General features: G+C 40.6%; 1 protein-coding gene across 4 annotated transcripts in view; it reads right to left on the bottom strand.

Moving 5' to 3' along the window:
• BMAL1 (basic helix-loop-helix ARNT like 1) overlaps window positions 1–3,784 on the bottom strand; it is a 56,007-nt gene extending 52,223 nt beyond the window's left edge. For 2 of the 4 annotated variants that reach the window (XM_082059585.1, XM_082059588.1), the window contains exon 1: window positions 3,529–3,666. The gene's annotated coding sequence lies outside the window, so the exon portion shown is untranslated. Of the gene's footprint in view, window positions 1–3,528; window positions 3,667–3,686 lie in introns of those variants that run through there. The other 2 variants (XM_082059586.1, XM_082059587.1) reach the window with 2 other exon arrangements.
• Window positions 3,785–20,281: the final 16,497 nt, after the last annotated feature.

Here is a 20,281-nt window from a genome sequence, read left to right as displayed (position 1 = left end):
CGCAATTTGATAACTACAACTGGGATCTCTTCCTTTCCCCGCCCCCACCCTAAAAAAGGTGCAAACAAAACTTAAATAGACTAAGTAACTCAATATACCAACTCTTAAAAAGAAAAGCATTCCCATTTTGTAAGTGCATCATTTTGTGTTTTGTTTCAACGTCTTGAGTTTCACCTACATAACACCACAGGAATATGCAAGTCACCAGTCTGCATTTGATCTAACTAAACCTGGAACATAGTTACTACTGCAATGCCAGACTACAACATACATACACACACACACAATGCGCAGGCTACACCTCTGCTTTTTAAAAAGACAAAGCCCCAGATTCCTAGTTCTTTCACCACTTTTGACAGTTCCACAAAACACCTTATTTGCATCTTCAAGCACCTCCAAAACACAGACTTTAATTTCTGTAGGCTGATCAAGCAGAGCTTTCAGCAACTAAGTGCAAGAGTTGATGCTGAGTGCCAGTCAGTATCATCTCAGTTACTACGTGTAACAAAAGCAATTATTGTAGTCTCAAGTTTTCCAAGTATGACAACATCCAAAAATAGAATTTCAAACCATGTTTAATGCATTAAACAAAGAAATAGGAAGAATTCTTTGCATTCTGTAAACTTACTGAAAATAAGAAAGCTACGCAAGCTTAAAATATGTATTTATTTTGGACTTCTCTTTGCAGTCATTTGCATATTATATGCCTTTACACATCTTTTACTGATGACAACTAGCTTCTGAGAACTTTAAATTTTCTAATACTTGAGGATACAGCTAGCTGGGTTTTACTACTTTTTGTCCCTCTTTCAAAAGCAGAACTATGGACAAATCTGATGATAAAGGTTAAAAATGAAAAGCATACAAGTTACAAAACTAAAAAAGAAGGCCACTGAGGGATGCCCCAAATTCACTTTGCTTTACTTAACAACAATGTATTCCTCCAGGTTTTCCTGCACCTCCTGTCAAAATTTAACCACACGGACAATTGGTTCTTTGCTGACAACAGTTTAAAATACTGAATGTGAGCATGAAAACACAGCACTTCTGTGTTCATCTAAACCAATTAACCTACATGTCTCTTGGTACTTCCAGCATTCTTGATATCAATTCAGTTTGAAAAATGGTCTTACTCATCTGCAGCGCTCAGACTGCAGCTATCACATGAAGTCTCAGCTTTGCCATCATAGTCTTGCACGGTGTTAAGGAACTGCGTGTAACCTTAAGCTCTGCCAAGTAAATACCATGAATGTTCGCTCATTCCTACTCCTGGTTTCTCAAAAGAATCTTTGAGAGCAGGTATTTGAAGACAAAAAAAAAAGATCTCCAATAAACTGCCCCTAAAAACATCACCTTCCTGATCCATTCTTAGCAATGGTCCCCGGATACAGCAGGTCTCATGGCAGCAGGTTGTGACAGTGTCTTGGTCAGGCCCCAACTTCAGTTCTGGCTTTGTGGAATCCCAGCTACAGCCCAAAAAGGGCCTTGTAGAGAAGAACAAAACAACACAGCTATCCTCAGGTTCTCTGCAGTATTTTTTCTTGTCTGGGCAGCATCCTAATGTACTTTCACAGACTTTGAGTCTACAAAGGACCATATACCACAACTGTCATGCAGATAGAAAATGGAAAAGCGCAGTGTGGAAGAGAACAGGGCATAAAACAGCATATTAATCTATAACCACAATATATTATTGGGTTATTTTACACACTGCATTTCTACAAGTAGGCATAAAAAAACATGAATGGTCATGAGAAATAAAAACCCACAAAACTCACAAGTAGTAAAGACTTTCCCCTTAATAGGCAGCTGTGGTTTAGAATATTCAGATGAGAGGGCTACAGCTTCCGACACTTCAAATAGCTATTAACATTTGCATATTCCTAGAGCATACAAAACATACATTCTTTTGAGGGCAGAGTTTAACCTCAGCCTTCTGCAAGACCATGTACAGAGACAGTTAGCCAGTATTAATAGTTAATTAACACAAACAACCTTTCTTTTCTCCCTTCCAAACTTAGCTACAGCCTGTGTATTACCAGTTGCTCCCGTTTAAACTCTTTTTGATAAAAGATATACTAAACAGGCAGGACAGGCACTTTAATACTAACCTATTAAAAAAAAAGAAAATGTGGTTTCATTTTGAATGTTCAAGAACCAGCATTTTGAAGAAGATTCTACTTAAAGGCTGAATGAAGTTTGTAAAGAGATAAGACTCAAAACTGTTTAAAGCTATGACCTCTTTCTGCAGTTGACCCTCTCTACCTCAGATAGTAAGAAAATACTTAAAAATTGCTGGAAGCATTTTTGCTTCAAAAGCAAGAAAACACACCCACTTGTTTCTTCACCGTTGTTTTCAAGCACTAAAATCTTTCCAAAACTGTTACAATAGAGGCACTGGAGTAACAGAAACCTCAGCAATTAAAAATGCAAACTGATTTCCCTGCCTTCCCAAGCACAAAATCCTGATCTTGGGAAGCCACCTTAATGCTCCCCGTATTCTACATTCACTATTGAAATGTTCATTCTCCTGTTGACAGCAGAGATGCACATACAGCTGTCAAAAACAGCCTGAGCAGCCACAGGAGCAGGAAGGACAGGAGGACAGAGGACAGCCTCAGAAACCCGGGGTTCACCATGAAGCATCCAGGTCACTGAGGTGCACGATTGGGAAGTGAAGAACCCCCCAGCTGTGGGACTGGATGGTGGCTCTGGCTGTCTACAGATAGGACTGGCCTCACACAACAGAGTCACAACCCATAGAAATTTCCAACTACCACCATCATTTGGGGGTTTAACACACCGCTCGGGCCTCACCTAAAGCGACTTTATCACAAGGTACCTGATTTACAGAAAAAGACCCAAGGGGTCAGTGCGGGAGGGAGGGAGGGAGGTCGAAGGGACCCATTCCTGGTGCGGAGGAAGGGGCACCAGCATCTCTGCTCAGGGACTCACCTCAGCCTCCAGAGCCCTGCGGAGGCCAACCCAACCCCGGCAGGAGGAACCAGCCCGGCACCGCCTCCCCCGAGCTCCCAGACCCCCCGGTTTGCCCCTTTCCTCCCGCTCCGCCGAGCCGGGGCTCCACGGACAGCGGGACCGCCGGCCCCAGCTCTGCCCTCGGGGTCCGGACGAGCCGCCGCGCCGGCAGCGGGCCCGGCTGCAAGCGGCCGCCCTGTCACCTCCGGCTCCTGTCACACCGACACAGCCGGTAGCGGGGCCGCTCCGTTCGCGCCCCCCGCCCCGGCCCTGGCTCCAAGGGACACAGCCCGGCTCTGCCGCCGCGGGTCCCCCCGCTCCCTGTCCAGCCCCCTCCCACAGGAGAAGCCGCAGCCCCCCACCCCTCCGGGGCACGGCCTGCCGGACGAGGCAGCTCCGGCGAGCTGGCGGCCCGAGGGGGCCACTCACCGGCCTCCCCCCACCCTCCGGGGGGCGCCGTCTCCCGAGCCGGGCCGGGGGCCGCCCTCCCCCCGCAGCCCACCGCCCGTTAGCGCCCCCCCAGCGCTCGCCCCCCGCCCGTTAACGGCTCACCGCGAGCTCCGCGCGCCCCCTCTCCGCGCCGCGCCCCGGGGGGAGGGGGTCGCCGTCCCTCGGCAACGCGCTGCACGCCCGGAGCGGCGCCCGGCGCAGGAGCCCCCGTCCCTGACCTACTTTCCGCCTGGCTTGCCACCCAACGGCGCACCACTAACCTACTTTCCAGCCAATGGCACCCTCCTCCGGCCCCGGACCGGACGCGCTCGCCCGCCAACGGGCGAGCGGCTCCCCGGCGGTTTTGCCCAATGGCCGGCCAGCAAGCGGGCAACGCCCGCCCTCCTGAACGGCAGCTAATCCCCGGGCTCTCCTAGAGTAAGAGCCAATCGAAAAGGCGGCTGGGAGTTTTGATCCCGCCCCCCGGCCAGGGGCGGAGCTGATTGGCGGAGGGGATCGCGGCGGCGGGGCCGTTAGCCGCCGCCGGGGACCCGGATGTGGTGGGGATGGAGTTGGGCGGGTGGTGGTTTCCCGCGGCGGCCGCAGCTTCCCCCCGGAGCTCTCTCCGGCTCTGTCCCAGCCTCGGTGCCGCTGCTGGGGCTCGCCTGTGGTTCTGCGTCACTCGTGTGACATCGGCCTGGGCCGTGACGGCACTGCCCTGGGCGGCAGGCTGCTGCCCGGGCCTAGGCCTCGCCTCCCCTGGGCGGCAAAGCTTCGGGGCCAGCGCCCGGCCCGGTTTGGGGCCGCAGGCCCGCGGGCCCCGGTGCTCGGACTGGGGACCAGGGGCTGTTCCTAGCCGGGGGGGAGGTCCCGTCACCTGGTCATGTCCTGCTGGCATTGGGCACCAGCTGACACGGACTCCTTCCCTCGCTCTTCCTGCCATCATCACCTAGTGATGGTGTGTGGCTTTTACCTCACCGCCACTTCAGCTGGATCCATGGATTGATGGTTTGACAGCACAAGGGGTAATGATTCTAAACTAAAAGGGAAATTCAGGCTAGATATGAGGAAGAAATATTTTACAGTGAGGCTTGCCCAAAGAGGTGCCCCATCCCTAGAAACATTCCAGGCCAGGCTGGACGGGGCTCTGAGCAACCTGATCTGGGTGAAGATGTCCCTGCTCATGGCAGGGGGAGGTTGGGCTAGCTAGCCTTTGAAGGTCCCCACCAACGCAAATGTGTGCTTCTACACGGTATCACATCAGTAAGCTGATGTTGCATCGCACACTTTTGTGAGTCCTCGCACAACAGCCTCACAGAACCCATCAGGACGTCTCAGCAGCACATGTGTGATGCTGCCATCAGTTCCGCTTCCATGAATGTTTCATCGTTTCCCACTGTAATCAGGTGATGCTGATGGTGGTATTTTATTCAGCATGTGAAAAAGACCAGTGATGGGACATAGTGAAGTCACCTACTGCACCCTGTTATGGTCTAAATTTAGACAATCCACGCAACAGCGCTAGCACGTAGAGGGGATGTGTTGCAAGAACATAATCACAGCATAGCTGCTTTCAAATGCAAATATTTGCTAAACGTGATTGTATTATTGCCACATCAGATCATTATTGCCACATTATAATTGTCTTAACATTTCCTGTCCTGTGATGCCACATCACAAATGTTTGGTTTACATTTACTAGTATAATATCACTGGAGAAGCTTGGATTGCAGCATTATCACATCACAGTGTGGTTGTGGTTATTCCAATCCACTATCACAGAACGTGAGCTTATCCCATGACAGCATTAAGGTTTGGTTTCCACCTGACTGAACTGGGACTAAACACAGGCAACAGGTGGCCCCTGCTGGAAGCAAGATTCCTGTTCACATCAGGATATTCCTACTCAAGGAAAAACCCTCCAGCAGAACAGGTTAAATGAAATACTGCATATTAGTGAGATGGAAATGTATACCATGAAGAAAAAAGGGAAAACGTTTTTGGGTTTTTTTTTCAGCAACTGTTTTAGTGGTGTGGCTATGGTTTAGTGCACAGAAGTTATGGAGGTGGAGAAGTCTCCTTGACTACTTCTTTCTCACAAGTCTTTGTAGTTTTCATCATTGTTTCTACCCACCTGTAGAAATAATCTTCCTTATGGACTCAATCACATACTGTCTGTTTAATGAGCCCAGAGAATGTTGTAGGAAATGATGCCAGGAGTAACGATCTTTAGCTATTTCCGTAGGAAAGCAGCTTAGAGGGCCATATGTCATATTTCCCAGTAAATGATTGTTTTGAATTGTTTTTATACTGTAGTTTCTATTCATGAGATATTAAAGAAAATAACAGCATCTGGTTAATCAAATTCTGATTTTCAGCATATGATGATACATATCAATCCTATTCTGTTACTTTCATTAAAATAGATTTTAATTTCAATGCAGGGAAAGTCTCTTTGTAGGCCAGTAGGCATCTTACAGGCAACTATTATATCTTAAAATTTGCAGAATGCGAAATTTATCACTGCAGAGCTAAGAAATTACAGTTTGAAGTTTAACAAGACCTCAGTTCAGCTATTGTTGCCAGACAAGAGTTTGTATCACCCTTCTACCATGCATTTCTAAACACAGAAAGCAAATAGAAGAGGTCAGGCTTGAGCAGAGGTAAGATACTTTCTCCTTGAAGGACAGTACTTGAAACTGAGATCAGATCCCAAATTGTGGAACCTGGTAGAGAAAGTGGCTCAGGTTGTGTGCTCTGCTCAGGGCACTGTGCACAGGCATGTCTGATACAATAGTGAAAGCATTTCCTCATTTGATCAACTCTGACCTGATTAATTTTCAGATTTTATGTTTTTTTAAATTAAGGTAGTAAATTAGGTCTTAAGCAGAAATTTAGTTGCCTCCTTAGCTATGTTCATATGTTAATGGTTACAGCATGTTTAAACAACAGAATTTAGACTCCTTTGTGGCTTAAAATTATGATTTAAGAGCAGGAAGAGAGTGCGCTACGTGGGGATTCTATTGAAAATTGTGTTTTATTAATAGAATATTGGAACAACTAGCCTGTGTTCCAAATGGTTGATTTTCTTTACTGTATTCACATCTGAATGCTACAGTAACTGCTTTCCTGATCCTAGGGTTTTGACTTCATGTCAAGAAGAGTAGTGGGTATGATCTTCATTGCATGCAGCCTACGTAAGGAATAATAAGGCTGCGTGTCAGTGTTTTCACTTTAGAATCTGTAATTTTTAATTATTTTTATATTCTACACATCTGGTTACATGCATAAAAAGGAATCAAGTTTCTTAAATGATAACCAAGAAACTGATAGGGTAGGTGTTATTTGTTGTTGTTGTTTGAGGTTTTGTTGGTTGCTTGGTTGTTTTTTTGGGGGGGGGGTTGTTTGTGGTGGTATTGTTGTTTTTATTTGTTGCGATTTTTTTGCGGGGATTGCTTTCAAACAGTCCCATATATACATATGTATATATATATGGAACAACAACAGATGTTCAGAAGTAACCTGCCAAATTAGCCCTTTGATGTTTTAGATTTGTTTTCTCTGAAACATGATTCATGACCCCAATTAGAGATACAGGGGGACACAAATCTCTGAGTCTTTGGAGCTTGAGTTTTTGTAAAATAGTTTGGAGACAGTATTTTACATGCTTATTTTTTAATGTCTTCCAAAATATGTCCAAAATGTGCTGTATATTTTAGCACCTAACCATGGATCCAGCTGCTTTACAGCATTCTAAACAGCTGCTTTTTCTTTATAGGTTTTCAGATATGCATTACCTTGCCTATCTTATGCTTTTATCCAATCTCTTCCTTTGTTTGACTCTTGACATACAAGCTGTGAACTTACCTGCAGCAGGAGAAGTCATCACTCATAGAAAATTAGCAAGACTTAATAACTCGAATACCTGGATTTCTTTTTCTGTCTATATTTTAAAAAACCCAGAGACATACTCAGCCATATTTCTCATCCTGTTAGACAGAGCTGGTGCCATGTTTCAACCTAGTTATGAGGGCAGAAGAAACTGGAAACCGTGGCTTGGACTGGTTGCAAAAAACCTCACAGTGGTGGTTCCTTTACTTTAGTCTGTCACATCTCATGTGTGGCTGGCTCAAACCTCTTCAAAACAGAAGTTTTGTCTTGATGAGCTATTGCGTACTCATTCTTTTCAAGGTTCTTCAAATTCTTGAGTTATTACAACACCTAAGCCAGGGAACTATAAGTTTTTTCTGGTTTTGTTTGTGTAAACCCTTGTTACTTTAAATACTGTACCTCCCACCACAACGTTTCCAAATTAGAGCATTAAAAATCATAAATCTAAAGAAATAGATGTTGACTTTTTCATATGCCTGCTTCCTTCCGAGCTTTTAAAAATCCATTCTTTGTCCTCCCAACCTTTGTCATAATTTCAAGGGCTAGAAGCTTGTTTCAGACAACAAGAGAATATTCTTATACAACCCATTGATTTCAGCCCCATGGTCTCTAAAAACACCAATTAATATTCTGAGACTCAATAGGAACTCACAAAAGTTGGCAATCCAATATCTGCCAGCATGACAAGAACAGGAAGAAGAATCTAATGAGGAAAATGAGGCTAAAGCCAAAGCATAAAGAAATTCTAGGTACTTCTCTGCAATATCTTTGTCAATCTTTATGGACAGCTCAGGACAAAGAATTTCTATCTTTATCTGTATTCAACTTAACGGAGGTCAAAGTACTTTAAGAGTTTTTACTTCATTAAAAATATGTGCAATTTAATTGGTTTTTCAGAGACTGGAAATATGAACTAGAAAGAGAGATAAGAATTTAAAATATGTTAATAAAATTTTAGTAAATAAAGTATTTTAATAAAAAATCATGAAGCCTAGAGCCTTTTCAAATAACAACATTTTTCCATTAGGGGCTTGTCTTCATACTCTTTTTTTGCATTTTTCTAAAGTTTTATTAAAATGTTTACTAAAGTTTTAGTTACCATTTTTGTTGATTAAAAAACGCTCTGTCATTTTTGGAGTAACTTTGGTTCAACACCGTATTACTTTCTTTTTTTTAATGCATCTTGCATAAACCCAGATTTAGCTTGTGGGAGATTCTTGCCCTGCCTGCACTCCACCCCAAAAAAGCCGTTTTGTTAGAATTAGACCAAAGACACTCTTGAAATTGCTGGCTGCATTTCTTCAAGATTCGTTGAGGACATTAAGATTTGGGGTAGAGTTTTATTACCATTTCTTGGTAGGGGGTGTTACAATTCCGTTGACAACTGGATCTTTGAATAGGACAGATCTGTTTCTTACTGGCAAGGAAAGCTATAGCTTGGATAGCTCTTTTTATTTTGCTTATCAATCTTACATCCTTATGAGTGGTGGCACCTTCACCTGAACAATGGTATGAGAAAGGTAACCTTTCTTTTAGGACACTGCAAAATAGATCTGCTAGGCATTAGCTGCTGCGTTTCTGGAGAGAAACAACACTCCACTGCAGTAAGGCAAAGCTTAATTTATTATCAGAATAAAGCTTCCTTTAAGAATATCAAAATCTATCAGATCTGTAAGCTAAATTTCACAGAATAGCCAGAGCAAGGCAGTACATATGGAGCTTTGACTTGAAATGAGGTTAAGAATCAGTGAGAAAACAAAACAAAACAAAACAAGTTTTCCTTTTGATAATGAAATGAACAGAGGAAGCTTTTCAAACAGCCTTGATTTGCTTGTTTTAAGGGGTAAATAAGTAGAATCACTTGAACAGAAAGGGATAGCTGGAACTGTAAATGTCATTGAAGTATTTGAAGAGTAATTTTTTTTTTTTTTAAACTAATTAACAGTCACAGACTGTATTAATTACAGAAGTATAATATCTCTCCTTTTACAGATTGGAAAAACAGGCCTGGAGATTAAAGGAGTTGGCTGGGGTTACACCCACATACTAAGTCAGACACAAAGCCACAATTAGAACTGAAGTACCTCGCTGGCAGCCTTCTCAACAGTTTGGTAAGCCACTCAGCACCTCTGGTTATTTTTTCATGTCAGTTACACAAAACATTTTAGTTGTTTTCCAAATACAAATCAAATGATGCTTAGGATGCATAGTAAAAAGAAACTGTGAAGTATTTAACAATTAGGGGCTTGATTCTCTTTTCAGTTAGTGTTGATAACACTAATAAAAGCTTAACAAGCCATGGGTTTATTAGAAGACGATGTAATTTGGATCCATTCCTTTAGGACTTCCAGATTGACGGGCTATATGTCAGTGTGACAATTATTTTATTTTTTGGCGTTTCATCTTGTAAATATACTAGATCTTATTCTGAAGTTTTTGCGGAATTCTTACACAGCCAAATTTGGCCTTGATTTCATACTGATTCCATGAGGCACTTGGAGTAAGGTCTGCGAGGTTAAGCATGTGACATAGGTTGTACTTCCCCTCAACATTACATGCTTCTGTACTCCTGACTCTTTTAAGATAACATGCTTTCAAAATTGTGATTAGCTGTAGACAGGAACCATCTTTTAAAGAGAAAGAGCAAATGTATCTTCTGTGTTTCCAGTGAGACATGATTTCTCCATGGTCTACAGACAATTAGTAGTTTTGATACATATTAATGTTAGACAAACAACATTTTTGTTGCCAGAGAACGTGCATGCTATTTTAAAACCAGAGCAAAAGCAGACTGCTTCTGAGGCTCATGAGTATATCAACCAGTAGGTGTGCCTGCCGTGTTGTAGATGGGGAAGGTGGGAGGACTCCGTCTTGCATGATCAGCACATGGAGAAAGACAGGAAGTACTTAGGGAAGGTTTCCCTCTCCTTCTGAGTTCCAGGAAAGTTGTTCAGCCAGACTCATGAATCACAAAGCAGACTCGAAGGGAGTTTCTATGTGGCATGAAAACAACAACTTCATTTTAAAGCCTGAAAAGTCAAACAGTTTGGTGCTTTTGTTCTGCTGCAGATTTTTCATGGAAATAGCAACCTCAGAAATATTTGACAGTGCAAAGTCTTAGTGCATGAAATGTGAAGTTTATATAAGAGATACCATCTTACTCATCAGCTGCTCTATTTTAAGGCTGCTCAGCATGGGGACTTTCATTTCATTTTGGACAGCAGCTGGTACATTAGAGTTTTACGTTAGCTGACATCTTTACAATCTAAAGGTTACTTAACATAATCCTGTAAAATCTATTCTAATAGTTGTGCTCAGTCACTCATATTCCATCATAGTGTGTTGGATTTTCCCATGTGCATTTTCTGTCCATTTACTGTTAAAAAAAGTTCAGTGTATCAACATAATTCATGTTAGTCCACAGTAACTTTTGCTGTGATGTGATAATATCTATATATATATCTCTACAGCATATGCCATAAAATAGATGTGCCATTTCAGTGACTGAAAAAGGCAACAAAAAGGAATCCATAGTAACGTATGTTGGGGATAAATTCCAGTGACTAGCACAAATAACAGAAAAGACAGTATGTGTTAATTAATTATGTACAAAGACAAGCTACATACATGATTTAGATTAACTTGGAAATATTCACATTGCACAAGTATGAGATGGATGCCAAGTTACAACCTAATTCCAGAATCTAGCAATTATCACGTAGTTTGCTTATTGCTGTGAAGTCCTAGGGCTTCATGTATGTTTTCACGCGAAAAGGAAAGTCTTTTCCATCTTTGTGGATTTTAAATCCCAGTCGGCTCTAAGCACATGACGAAATAGTCATGACAGAAGCTGAAGACTCCTGCTCCTGAGAATGCTTGGGAAAAAGATTGATGAGAAGAAAGGACAAAATATGGGCACTGTTGAGGTATGGCAGGCATTGGACCCTCGTACACCAAATGAAGTGGAGCTGCCTGCCCAGCCAGCTTGTCCCTGTCTTCCCCATCTTCACTGTCCAGCCCTGGGCCACACGAGCCCTGGAGCCCCGATGTCGGTGCCTGCCTTGCGTGCTCAGGAGCTGCGCACCAGTGGGTGTGAAGGGTGAGAACTGAAGCTGGGAGGTACCAGGATGTCACGCTGGTGAGCACACGTGCTGTAAGGGCAATATGAGTCTTTTTCCGGCAGCAAAACTTGGTTGGGAAAGGTAGACAGCTACTTTTCTTTGGACATTTTATTTCACGCATGAGTGAAAAATCACCCATTGTGTTTTGTATGTTTAGCTGACCTTGGTTGTTAAAATGTTAAGCAGCAATGTCACACTAAATGGATTCTCACCAGGACTGTTGCTATAGTTTCTTGGGTTTTAATGGGAGGGATTTAATGAAAGAAAACAGGGGGACGTCAATCTCCACTGCTTCACCATTAGTAGCAGCCAGGAGGCTTTGCCTCATAGTGTGTTCACACAGTCCTTCAGCTCCACTTTCATGCTGGACTTGGATGGATCACTTGTTTCTCCTGCAGTTGCCCAAACAACTGCATCCCCAGAATGATGCTGACTGACTGATCTTGAAGAAGGAGCCCAGAGTTCCAGCTTGCTTTTTCCTCTGTGTAGTACGTGCTTCTGAGTCTGCAAGTCACATGAAATGAAGTTTGCCACGAGTCTTTCCAAACATACATCTTGACCTTATTACATTGCAGTAAATGTGTACTTGAAGCAAAACTACTACATCTGATACAGGTCCCACCCTCTCCACACCCACTTCAGTGACTCCAGAAATATGATTATTAATTATATGCATGTCACTGGGAGTGGCTTAAATTTTAACTGTTATTGTATATTGTGCTTCTTGGATATCCGTCTGATGTTTGTATTTCCGTATCGGCCCACAAAACTGAAAATTAGAGCCTTTACAGAATTATTTCTACTAATATAAAGTATTTTTGTATTCTCTGCAAGCCATTAGTTTTTCTTTTAACTTATGAAAAAAACACTGATTGTCAGACAGCATGAAGAGGAAAACCATATTTTTCAACACTGTGGGATCAGAAAGAGCATGAAAGTGACCCGTTATACTATTAATTTTAGACACAGCATAAACCTGCCCACCCGTCCATGAACATGTGTTTGAAGACAAGCAAAGAAGGGAATAGGAAGACCAGTTTGGATAATAATCACACTGTTCTTAAGTCAGACCTGGAGAAGTTTCCTGGAAGTGTGATAGTGCAGCGTGAACGTGGAGTCAGTCGGTCGGAGTGAGCAGAGGGCACATGACTGTTCAGTGCTGCTGAAGGCTGCCTCACGGGCCCAGGGCAGCGCAGGTGGTAAAGTCTAAGCAGATGGTTGTGACTTCCTCTGTGTGCTGCAGGTTTCTCCAGGATATATTACTCAACATATTTTATATTGACATATTTACTCAACAAACAAAAACTTGCTGCCTTTTTTTTTTTAAATACCATCCATTGCACTTCTTGCCCAGTATTACTTGAATTATTTTTACAGAAAGCTAATGAAATTTAGGATACTCTGTATATTAATTTACTATGTTTATTTCCCTCACCATTTCTTTGATGCATTGGATATGTGGGAAGTTGTCTATGTTTATTTGAAAGGTTTGTGTCATCTTCATGTGTCCTACACATCAACATACAAACCAGAGACTGAGAAGCAATGGATGAGATTACAGGAGTCTTAACAATTTCATGACAGACAATCTTGCAACACCCAACAAAATAAAATCCTGTCAGTGGTTGTTCATGTGCTCCCCCTGCAGGCTGTGTGGGCCAGTGAGCTGAACCCAGCTGAGCCTGCCTCTCTGTCTGAGTTGGTATGATACCTAAAGCTCTTTCCCTTCCATGAAAAGAAATTCTGTGCCAAAAGTCTTCTCTGATTTTTTAGGAGAGTAATTGTCCTTTTAGATATGTGGCTTTCCACTGTTATTTTAGACTTGATCTTTTAATTAATTCAAACTCCAAGTTGGAAGTAGCAGCTTGGAGTAGCCAATTATTTTGACTTTCCCTGGGATTGCTCCCATGATCCTTAGGTTGTGTCATACTTAATTATGGTGATGGTATAAAGTAGTGCAGTTTTTCCTGTATAATCCTTTTAATTTTGTCTTGGAACATGCTAAGCCTGTCATAAATAAGACCTATATCATCCCTACTACAATGTTACTTAAATATAATATAACCAGTAAAAGTATGGTTTCATCAGGCTGCTTTTACTCCATATTTTAATGTGTTATTAATACCAGCTATTGGTTACATGACTTCAAAATCTATGAATAAAATAGAAGATATACTGCATGTATAAATGCCAATGTGAAAGGATTAGTAAAGGTAGAAAAATATATTTATTAGAGCATATATGTTGCTGAAATCATGAGTTTAATGTCTGCTTTTTAGAAATCTGACCTACATCTCATTAAGTCGGTTGCAAGATCCCCTAAGTGATCTTTGGATCAAGTCTTTGGTGAAAGAAGGAAATGCTCTGGTGCATTTCTTTCAGGTTCTTATGTGTTGCATTGGGAACTGGATGCAAAGCTGTTGTTCAAGCCAAAGGCAGTATCTGTGAGTATGCAGATCAAGTTATTAGTGAGTAATGAAATGCAGTCCACAAAAAGAGCTGAAAGATTGCCAGTGTTCCCAGATTGTCATTTACAAGGCACAATTAGGGTCCTTTTGGATTTTAGTAGTACATACCTGTTTAGTAAGGAAATATTTACTACCCATGCTAAAAGGTATAGAGCGATCTCGTGCCTAGGACACAGAAGAAGAGATTCACAGGCTCCTGAAGTTACTTTTGACCAAATCCTTTATTTTCAAAGTGAATTATTTACTTAGACATTTCTGAATCTGGGTCTGTGACCTTTTGTTTGTTTGTAGTTAAATGGGAGTAATATTACTTCACTTTGGGTATTGCTTCAATGCACCTATTTTAATATTTTTAAAGCCTCTCAAGATTCTTCACTGAAATACAAGATAAAAATGCAAATCATTGTCATGCTTTTTCTGCCAGTGTTCTGTTATGGTACACATCATTCTTTTTTCATGTTGTCATTTTGTTTGTGATATTAGGTATTAGCTTGAGGTTCAGAGGATAAAAGGCTAAAATGCCAAAAATAATAGTTTAAGTTAATCAGTAATTATATTAATTAATCAATATGAAGTTTTTGCCACTAACAAAAAAACCCCAGACTTGTATTACTTGGCCTCTGTTCAAATATTTCTACCTGTTGCATTCAATATTTCTCATTAATATTAACTTAGTGAGTTCCCAAATATTACTCAAAGCAAAATTGAAATATAAAGTGTAGCCAAAACTCTCTTGGAGCACTGGAAATGCATTCTGCTATGAGTTACGTCTCATGTTACCCTATGGAACCCATTTGGATTTTGTAATAAACTATATTTTTGTGTAATATTTCTAATATATTACTGGTATTGTAGTAATTAGTATAATGCAGTAGTAACTCTCATTAGGAGTGGGTTCTAGTAGCCAGATACTGTACCAGCAAAATAAATACAGAAGTAATATTCTTGAAAGCATTTAAGCTACATAGGAAGCTGTTTCAATTAAAAAGAAATATTTAGGCACTTGGAAAACGTTATTTTATTGAAAGCCCATAATGCATAGTATTTCATCTATATAATTAATTTCAAGAATGGAACACTGGGATTTCTTCAAATTTTATCCCAGTTAGAATGTTAGAGTTCAAGTACAGGAGTTAGAGATTTCCATAGACATAATAACAAAATTTAAAATAATTTATGTAATTAATGTACCCTTAACTGAGCGTATCTGCAACCGTTTACAAGGTAGCTCTGAAACTGAAGATTTAAATAAGATGACAAATAGTTGCAATAAAACATTGTCCAGACAGTATCTTCATTGTTCATGACAATAACCTGATCCTACATTTAAAATTTTATGAAGACTTGAAAAACAGTTGGGGTAAATGGGGAAAACAGATGGTAGTATGGTGAAATAGCAGATCATACATGTGAGAAACAGCGAATGTGTAATTCATTAATTCAGCTAACATCTCTTCATTTTTGACATCTTAATAATGTGCTGAGTTATAACACGGTGTCTGGGATTCCCAGCATCTTGCCTAAGGCATTTTATTAATTTTTAGCAATTATATCTACCAGTAGAATTGTATTTAAATGATATCTCAACTATTTACAACCATGTTCGGCACAGTCACACTGACAGAAATCTGCAATATATTTATGACCTAAACGTCTATGCTTTGCTTCCATAGAAAATAAATAGACAAATGGACAAAGAAGACAAGATGATGTTTAGCATAAAACTCTGCAGAATTGAGCTATCATTCTTTTCTTGTCCCTAGCAAAGTTATCTTACATGCTATATAGAATCCTATGGACTTAGAGGAAAGAAAGGGCAAACCAGGTTTTCCTTAAGGATGTTAAGCTTTGTGGATCCATACACCCTTATTGCATGATTTTAACAAGTCTGTGCTGAGCTCATTTTAAGAAGTGTGGTTTTGTCATTTGGAACATCTGGGCTTATAAATGACTGTTCCTCAGAAATCCTGCTGGGGTGGGGGGAGCTCGGCCTTCCTGAAGGCAGGAGGGGAGCTGGCAGAGTTCTGTTCTGTAGTCGTACTGGGTTAAGGAAAAGAAGAAAGGCAAAGAGGGAGGTTTGAGAGGTAATTTGTTGAGATGTATTACTGAAAACACTTTTCTTCTGCTATTGGTCATAGCTTGCTTACTACAGGAATACATTTTCCTTTTTTCCAACCAAAGGTGTCTCTTTTTGAGGATGATTATGTAATTGTGGTCAGTTAAACAATATTTTACCAAAACGATGTTTTGTCGGTTTGGCGTGTCGCAGAGAAGGCAGTTAAATATGCACATGCCTTGTTATTATAAGGCAGGTACTTGGTTTTCTCCGGTTTAGCCTGGAGAAAAGGAGGCTGATTTACTTGCTGTTTACAACTGCCTGAAAGGAGGTTGGAGCATGGAGGGTGTTGGTCTCTTCTCCCAAGTAGCAAATGATAGGACAAAAGGAAATGGCCTCAATTTGTGCCAGGGGACATTTAAGTTGGATATTAGGAAAAAATTGTTCACAGGAGGATTGTCAAGCACTGGAACGGGCTGCCCAGGGCAGTGGTGGAGTCACCATCCCTGGAGATGTTTAAAAGACGTATATATGAGGTTCTTAGGGACATGGTTTAGTGTCAGTATTAGTGTTGGACTTGATGATCTTGAGTGTCTCTGACAACCAAAATGATTCTATGATTTCTATGATTCTCGGAATCATCAGCTGAATGATTGCTTGTCTTGAGTATTTCTGTGTCTGTTAAATTTGGGTCTTTCTCCAGGTGATGAGAAAACATTCTCGATGATGCTTGGTACAGGTTAATTCAGATGTTGCTGGCCATTGGTTGCATAATCTCCGTAACTACAATCTTAGTATAAGAAAACCCATCTTCTTTAGCGGGGCCTTTTTTAGTCTTTTCATGCATATTGTTACAGTTCCTATTCACATAGTAACCATTTTTACCTCGTTTTTTTCTCTGCTTTTAAACTAGTTCAGATGCACTCAGTGTTTTAAAAACAAACCTTTAAAGGCATTTCCTTTTATTTTCAGTGAGGAGCCACAGTAAATGCTATATGCTTTTAGGCATTCAAAAGGCTTTGTGGACTTTGCTTTCTATGTTGTTAATGCAGTTGGTGCAGATTCAGCTGTCTTTCATTTGTAGCAAATTCATCATCTATTTTCTGTCTTTCAGCACCTCTGTTAGTTGGATGTTGGGCTCTGACTAGCTCTTTTTATTTCCATGGTTACAAGTAGTCGCAAGGGTTCTGTTAACCCCCAAAGGCTGAGTGATTATGTCTTTATTTTTAATATAAGAAGCATAAAATCATCAAATTAGCCTATATTTCTATATATATGAAAATATTGGTTTTAACATTACAATAAAAACTTTTAAAGTTAATTTTCATTTACTCAAAAAGTGTTAAAGTCTTTTGCCACCCTTATGACTATGTCACATTTCTTATAAAGATGAGTTTCTGTTCAAAAGCCTGTGGAATCTTTTTTTTCTTTCCCCTTTAATTTTGATTGAAATTTGCAATAGATTTTGAAGGCAGTGGATTAAGAGCAAACAATGCAGTTCAGACCTGTCCTGTAATTAAATAATCACCAATGAGCATTAGTTAGTATGTGTACTGTTGTTTGGTTTTAAAGAGAGAAAAAATGGAGGTAAGAAGGATATGAACCTGTCAAAGAACACAGATGTAGAAACATCCAAATCAAACTAAGAATTTCAGGTCTCAAAATGCTGTATTTCTTTCTAACAAAAACCTGGCAGGAAGCCCTTTCTGACTTTCAGATCTCATCCCTGGTCAAAGCCTGGATTCTTCCCAATAAATTAAGTTCAGAGAGTTGCAACTTCTATGAGTGGATACAAAATGTTGTAGACCCTTGATACAAGAAGGCAGCTGGAAGGAGCAGTGTTTTTCTGAGAGGCTTTCTTTAGGTAAGATTAAATCAGTTGCAGGTCTGAGAGTTTTTGTAAGGAATAGACTTAGGTAGCTGTGACTTGTTAGTCTCTTGTGCTGAAGAGTTCTGAATCAAGGAGAGGTTTCTGGGTGTTCCCTGGCCAGAACATGCAGTGAGCTGCTGAGGGCTACGAGGTGAGAGGGAGAGATAAAAGAAAGCCAGATAAACGTCTCTAATAGGAAAGGTTTTGTACAGTGACAGAAGCATTGACTGGAGTTGCAGAGAGTGACCGTACTCAATAGTGGAACAAAGCTCTGCCAGGGAAAAAGGATGAGACTCTCTTATCACCTATAAAGATTTATTGCATCATTGCGTACAGCAAAAGCATTAGAGTCTTACTAATTGAGGAGGAGAAGATCCCCCCTTTTCCTTTCTTTTTGGTGGTTTTCCTTTCAGATGGAGATATTTAAATCGATAAATCGCCAAATCAGTAGAGGCATAAGCTGCTTCTGTGGTAAAATAACTAGTAACACTGTAAAATAATTAGTTGTTTAAATAGTCGAGCCATAGGAGAAAGAAATATATTAATGGGGGAAGTGGACCAGAAAACACGTGTCATGTGTTATTTAGTAATTTAAATTATAGACAATAGTAATGACACAACATTCTTTATGCTCAAAGTGTATTATGACTGTTAATGAATTACCAAATGTTCAGAATCTCAGTGGAGTGCATGGGCACACTGGTTGTATTTAGATGTATGAGAATGTGTATGTTGTATTCAGATATAACATACGAGAGATTTCAAATGTTTTTTTATACAACGTATTTAAACTCTTCTGAGCAGAAACATAGTTCAAGTACACATATGAAAAATTACTGAAAAATGGAACGATAAAACTCTAGCATCATAATTGTGCAAGCTACTCTCCATTGATCAAGCGTGTAACCATTACACACTTCAGATGTTATCTTGTCAGATAATGTGTGCGTGTCTTTGATGTTTTAGGTGGCAATGGCAATTTCTTGCATGCGTGGAACAATAATAATTACGTATAGCAAATGTCAAGACCATGCTTCCAATCTGGTGCGAGCCCAGGGAGCAGGAGCTGCAGATCTGAACCTGACTGCAGGTTGTGGCAGGATGCACAAGTGCCACCAGGCACCTGGGAAGGAAGCGTAATAGCGGCAAAGAACAGATTTTGCTGATGTGATTTTCTAGCAGCCTGTTTCAGCTCCACTTTAACAGCTCGTTCTGCTGAACCGAATGCCAAAACCCAGCATCTCTTGGATCGCAGGATTTTCTCTCTGCCAGGTTCAAAGTTCTTACAATAGTGGATGTATTAGTTTGCTCCCAAGAAACCCTTGGGTGTTTTTTAACTAAGGGTTAAATTTCTTAAAGTTGGTAGGTACTACTCCTTTCATCATAGAGTTTTCTCCTAGCAGAGCACTTACACAGAGGTGAAAATGTTCCCCATTGTGTTTTTATTGAAATCAGAACAATCTGGCTCAAACTTCTTGTGACAATATTGGTAAGAACAGCAGTGCAGGATACTCAGACTGTTCCAGTCAGTAATTACCTAGATCAAACAGTTAGAAAATGAAAGTATTTAGTAGTTGTGTAATTAGTTCATGTGGAATCATTCTGCAATCCTGTAAATTGTCATGATAAACTCTAATTATAGTACAGTATGGTCAAACCAATTATTCTATCTCTAGGGTGGGAAAAACGTATCTCTTTGGAATTTAAATGGATCTTGGAAATTAATTAATTCTGAACTTTCTGTGCAGGAAATCGGAATGTGGTAGTGTTTGATTAAAATATTCTAATATTTTCTTAGATTTCATTACATCAACATGAAGTGCTTCTAAAATTATTAGTATCGTTCAGTCCTATATCTGACTGTGGAAGTTGTGAGTCGCTCATGAGTCTATGTGCATAAATATCAATGTTCCCCCTCAGAGCAGTAGCTTTGCTATTTGCCTGGGAAAGATCCTCGGCCTCTATATATGGCAAAAAAACATCTTCTAAAAACATAATTCTCTAGGAGATGAACGAGGTGATATCTCTCTTTATTTCCATCATAGCCAGTGTTGGCAATAGTCCTGACTGAGATAAGGCAGACTGCTTTACTTAAAAGGAAAGGCAGATATTTTTATTAGGGATGGGATGGTAAAGCTGAGCCTTTTGTGAATGCAGGTGATAGTGAGACCTGGAGTTTCTGACTCTGCTGGCAGTTTGGGGTAAGTCCCTCTTCGTCATTACTGTAAATATGACTATATAAAGAGCTGTTCAGTTGTTTATTGGCCTTTTACCAGAGTAGTTACATTTCAAATTGGAAGAATTCTTTTCTGTGGTGCCCACAAGAACATTTGTTTATTCAAACCAGCTTTGATACCTGCCCTCACTTTTCTCAGTGTTTGGAAAGCAAAATTTTTGGAGTTTAGCTGTTTATTTTATTGTTAAATCTTATTAAGGTTCTAAACTTGGCTGCAACCCTCTGATTGCCATG

This window comes from Streptopelia decaocto, assembly GCF_964273445.1.
Source record: "Streptopelia decaocto genome assembly, chromosome: 7".
Classification (NCBI taxonomy): domain Eukaryota; kingdom Metazoa; phylum Chordata; class Aves; order Columbiformes; family Columbidae; genus Streptopelia; species Streptopelia decaocto.
Note: the sequence above shows the minus strand (reverse complement) of the source record. Positions and strands in the feature narration are given on the sequence as shown.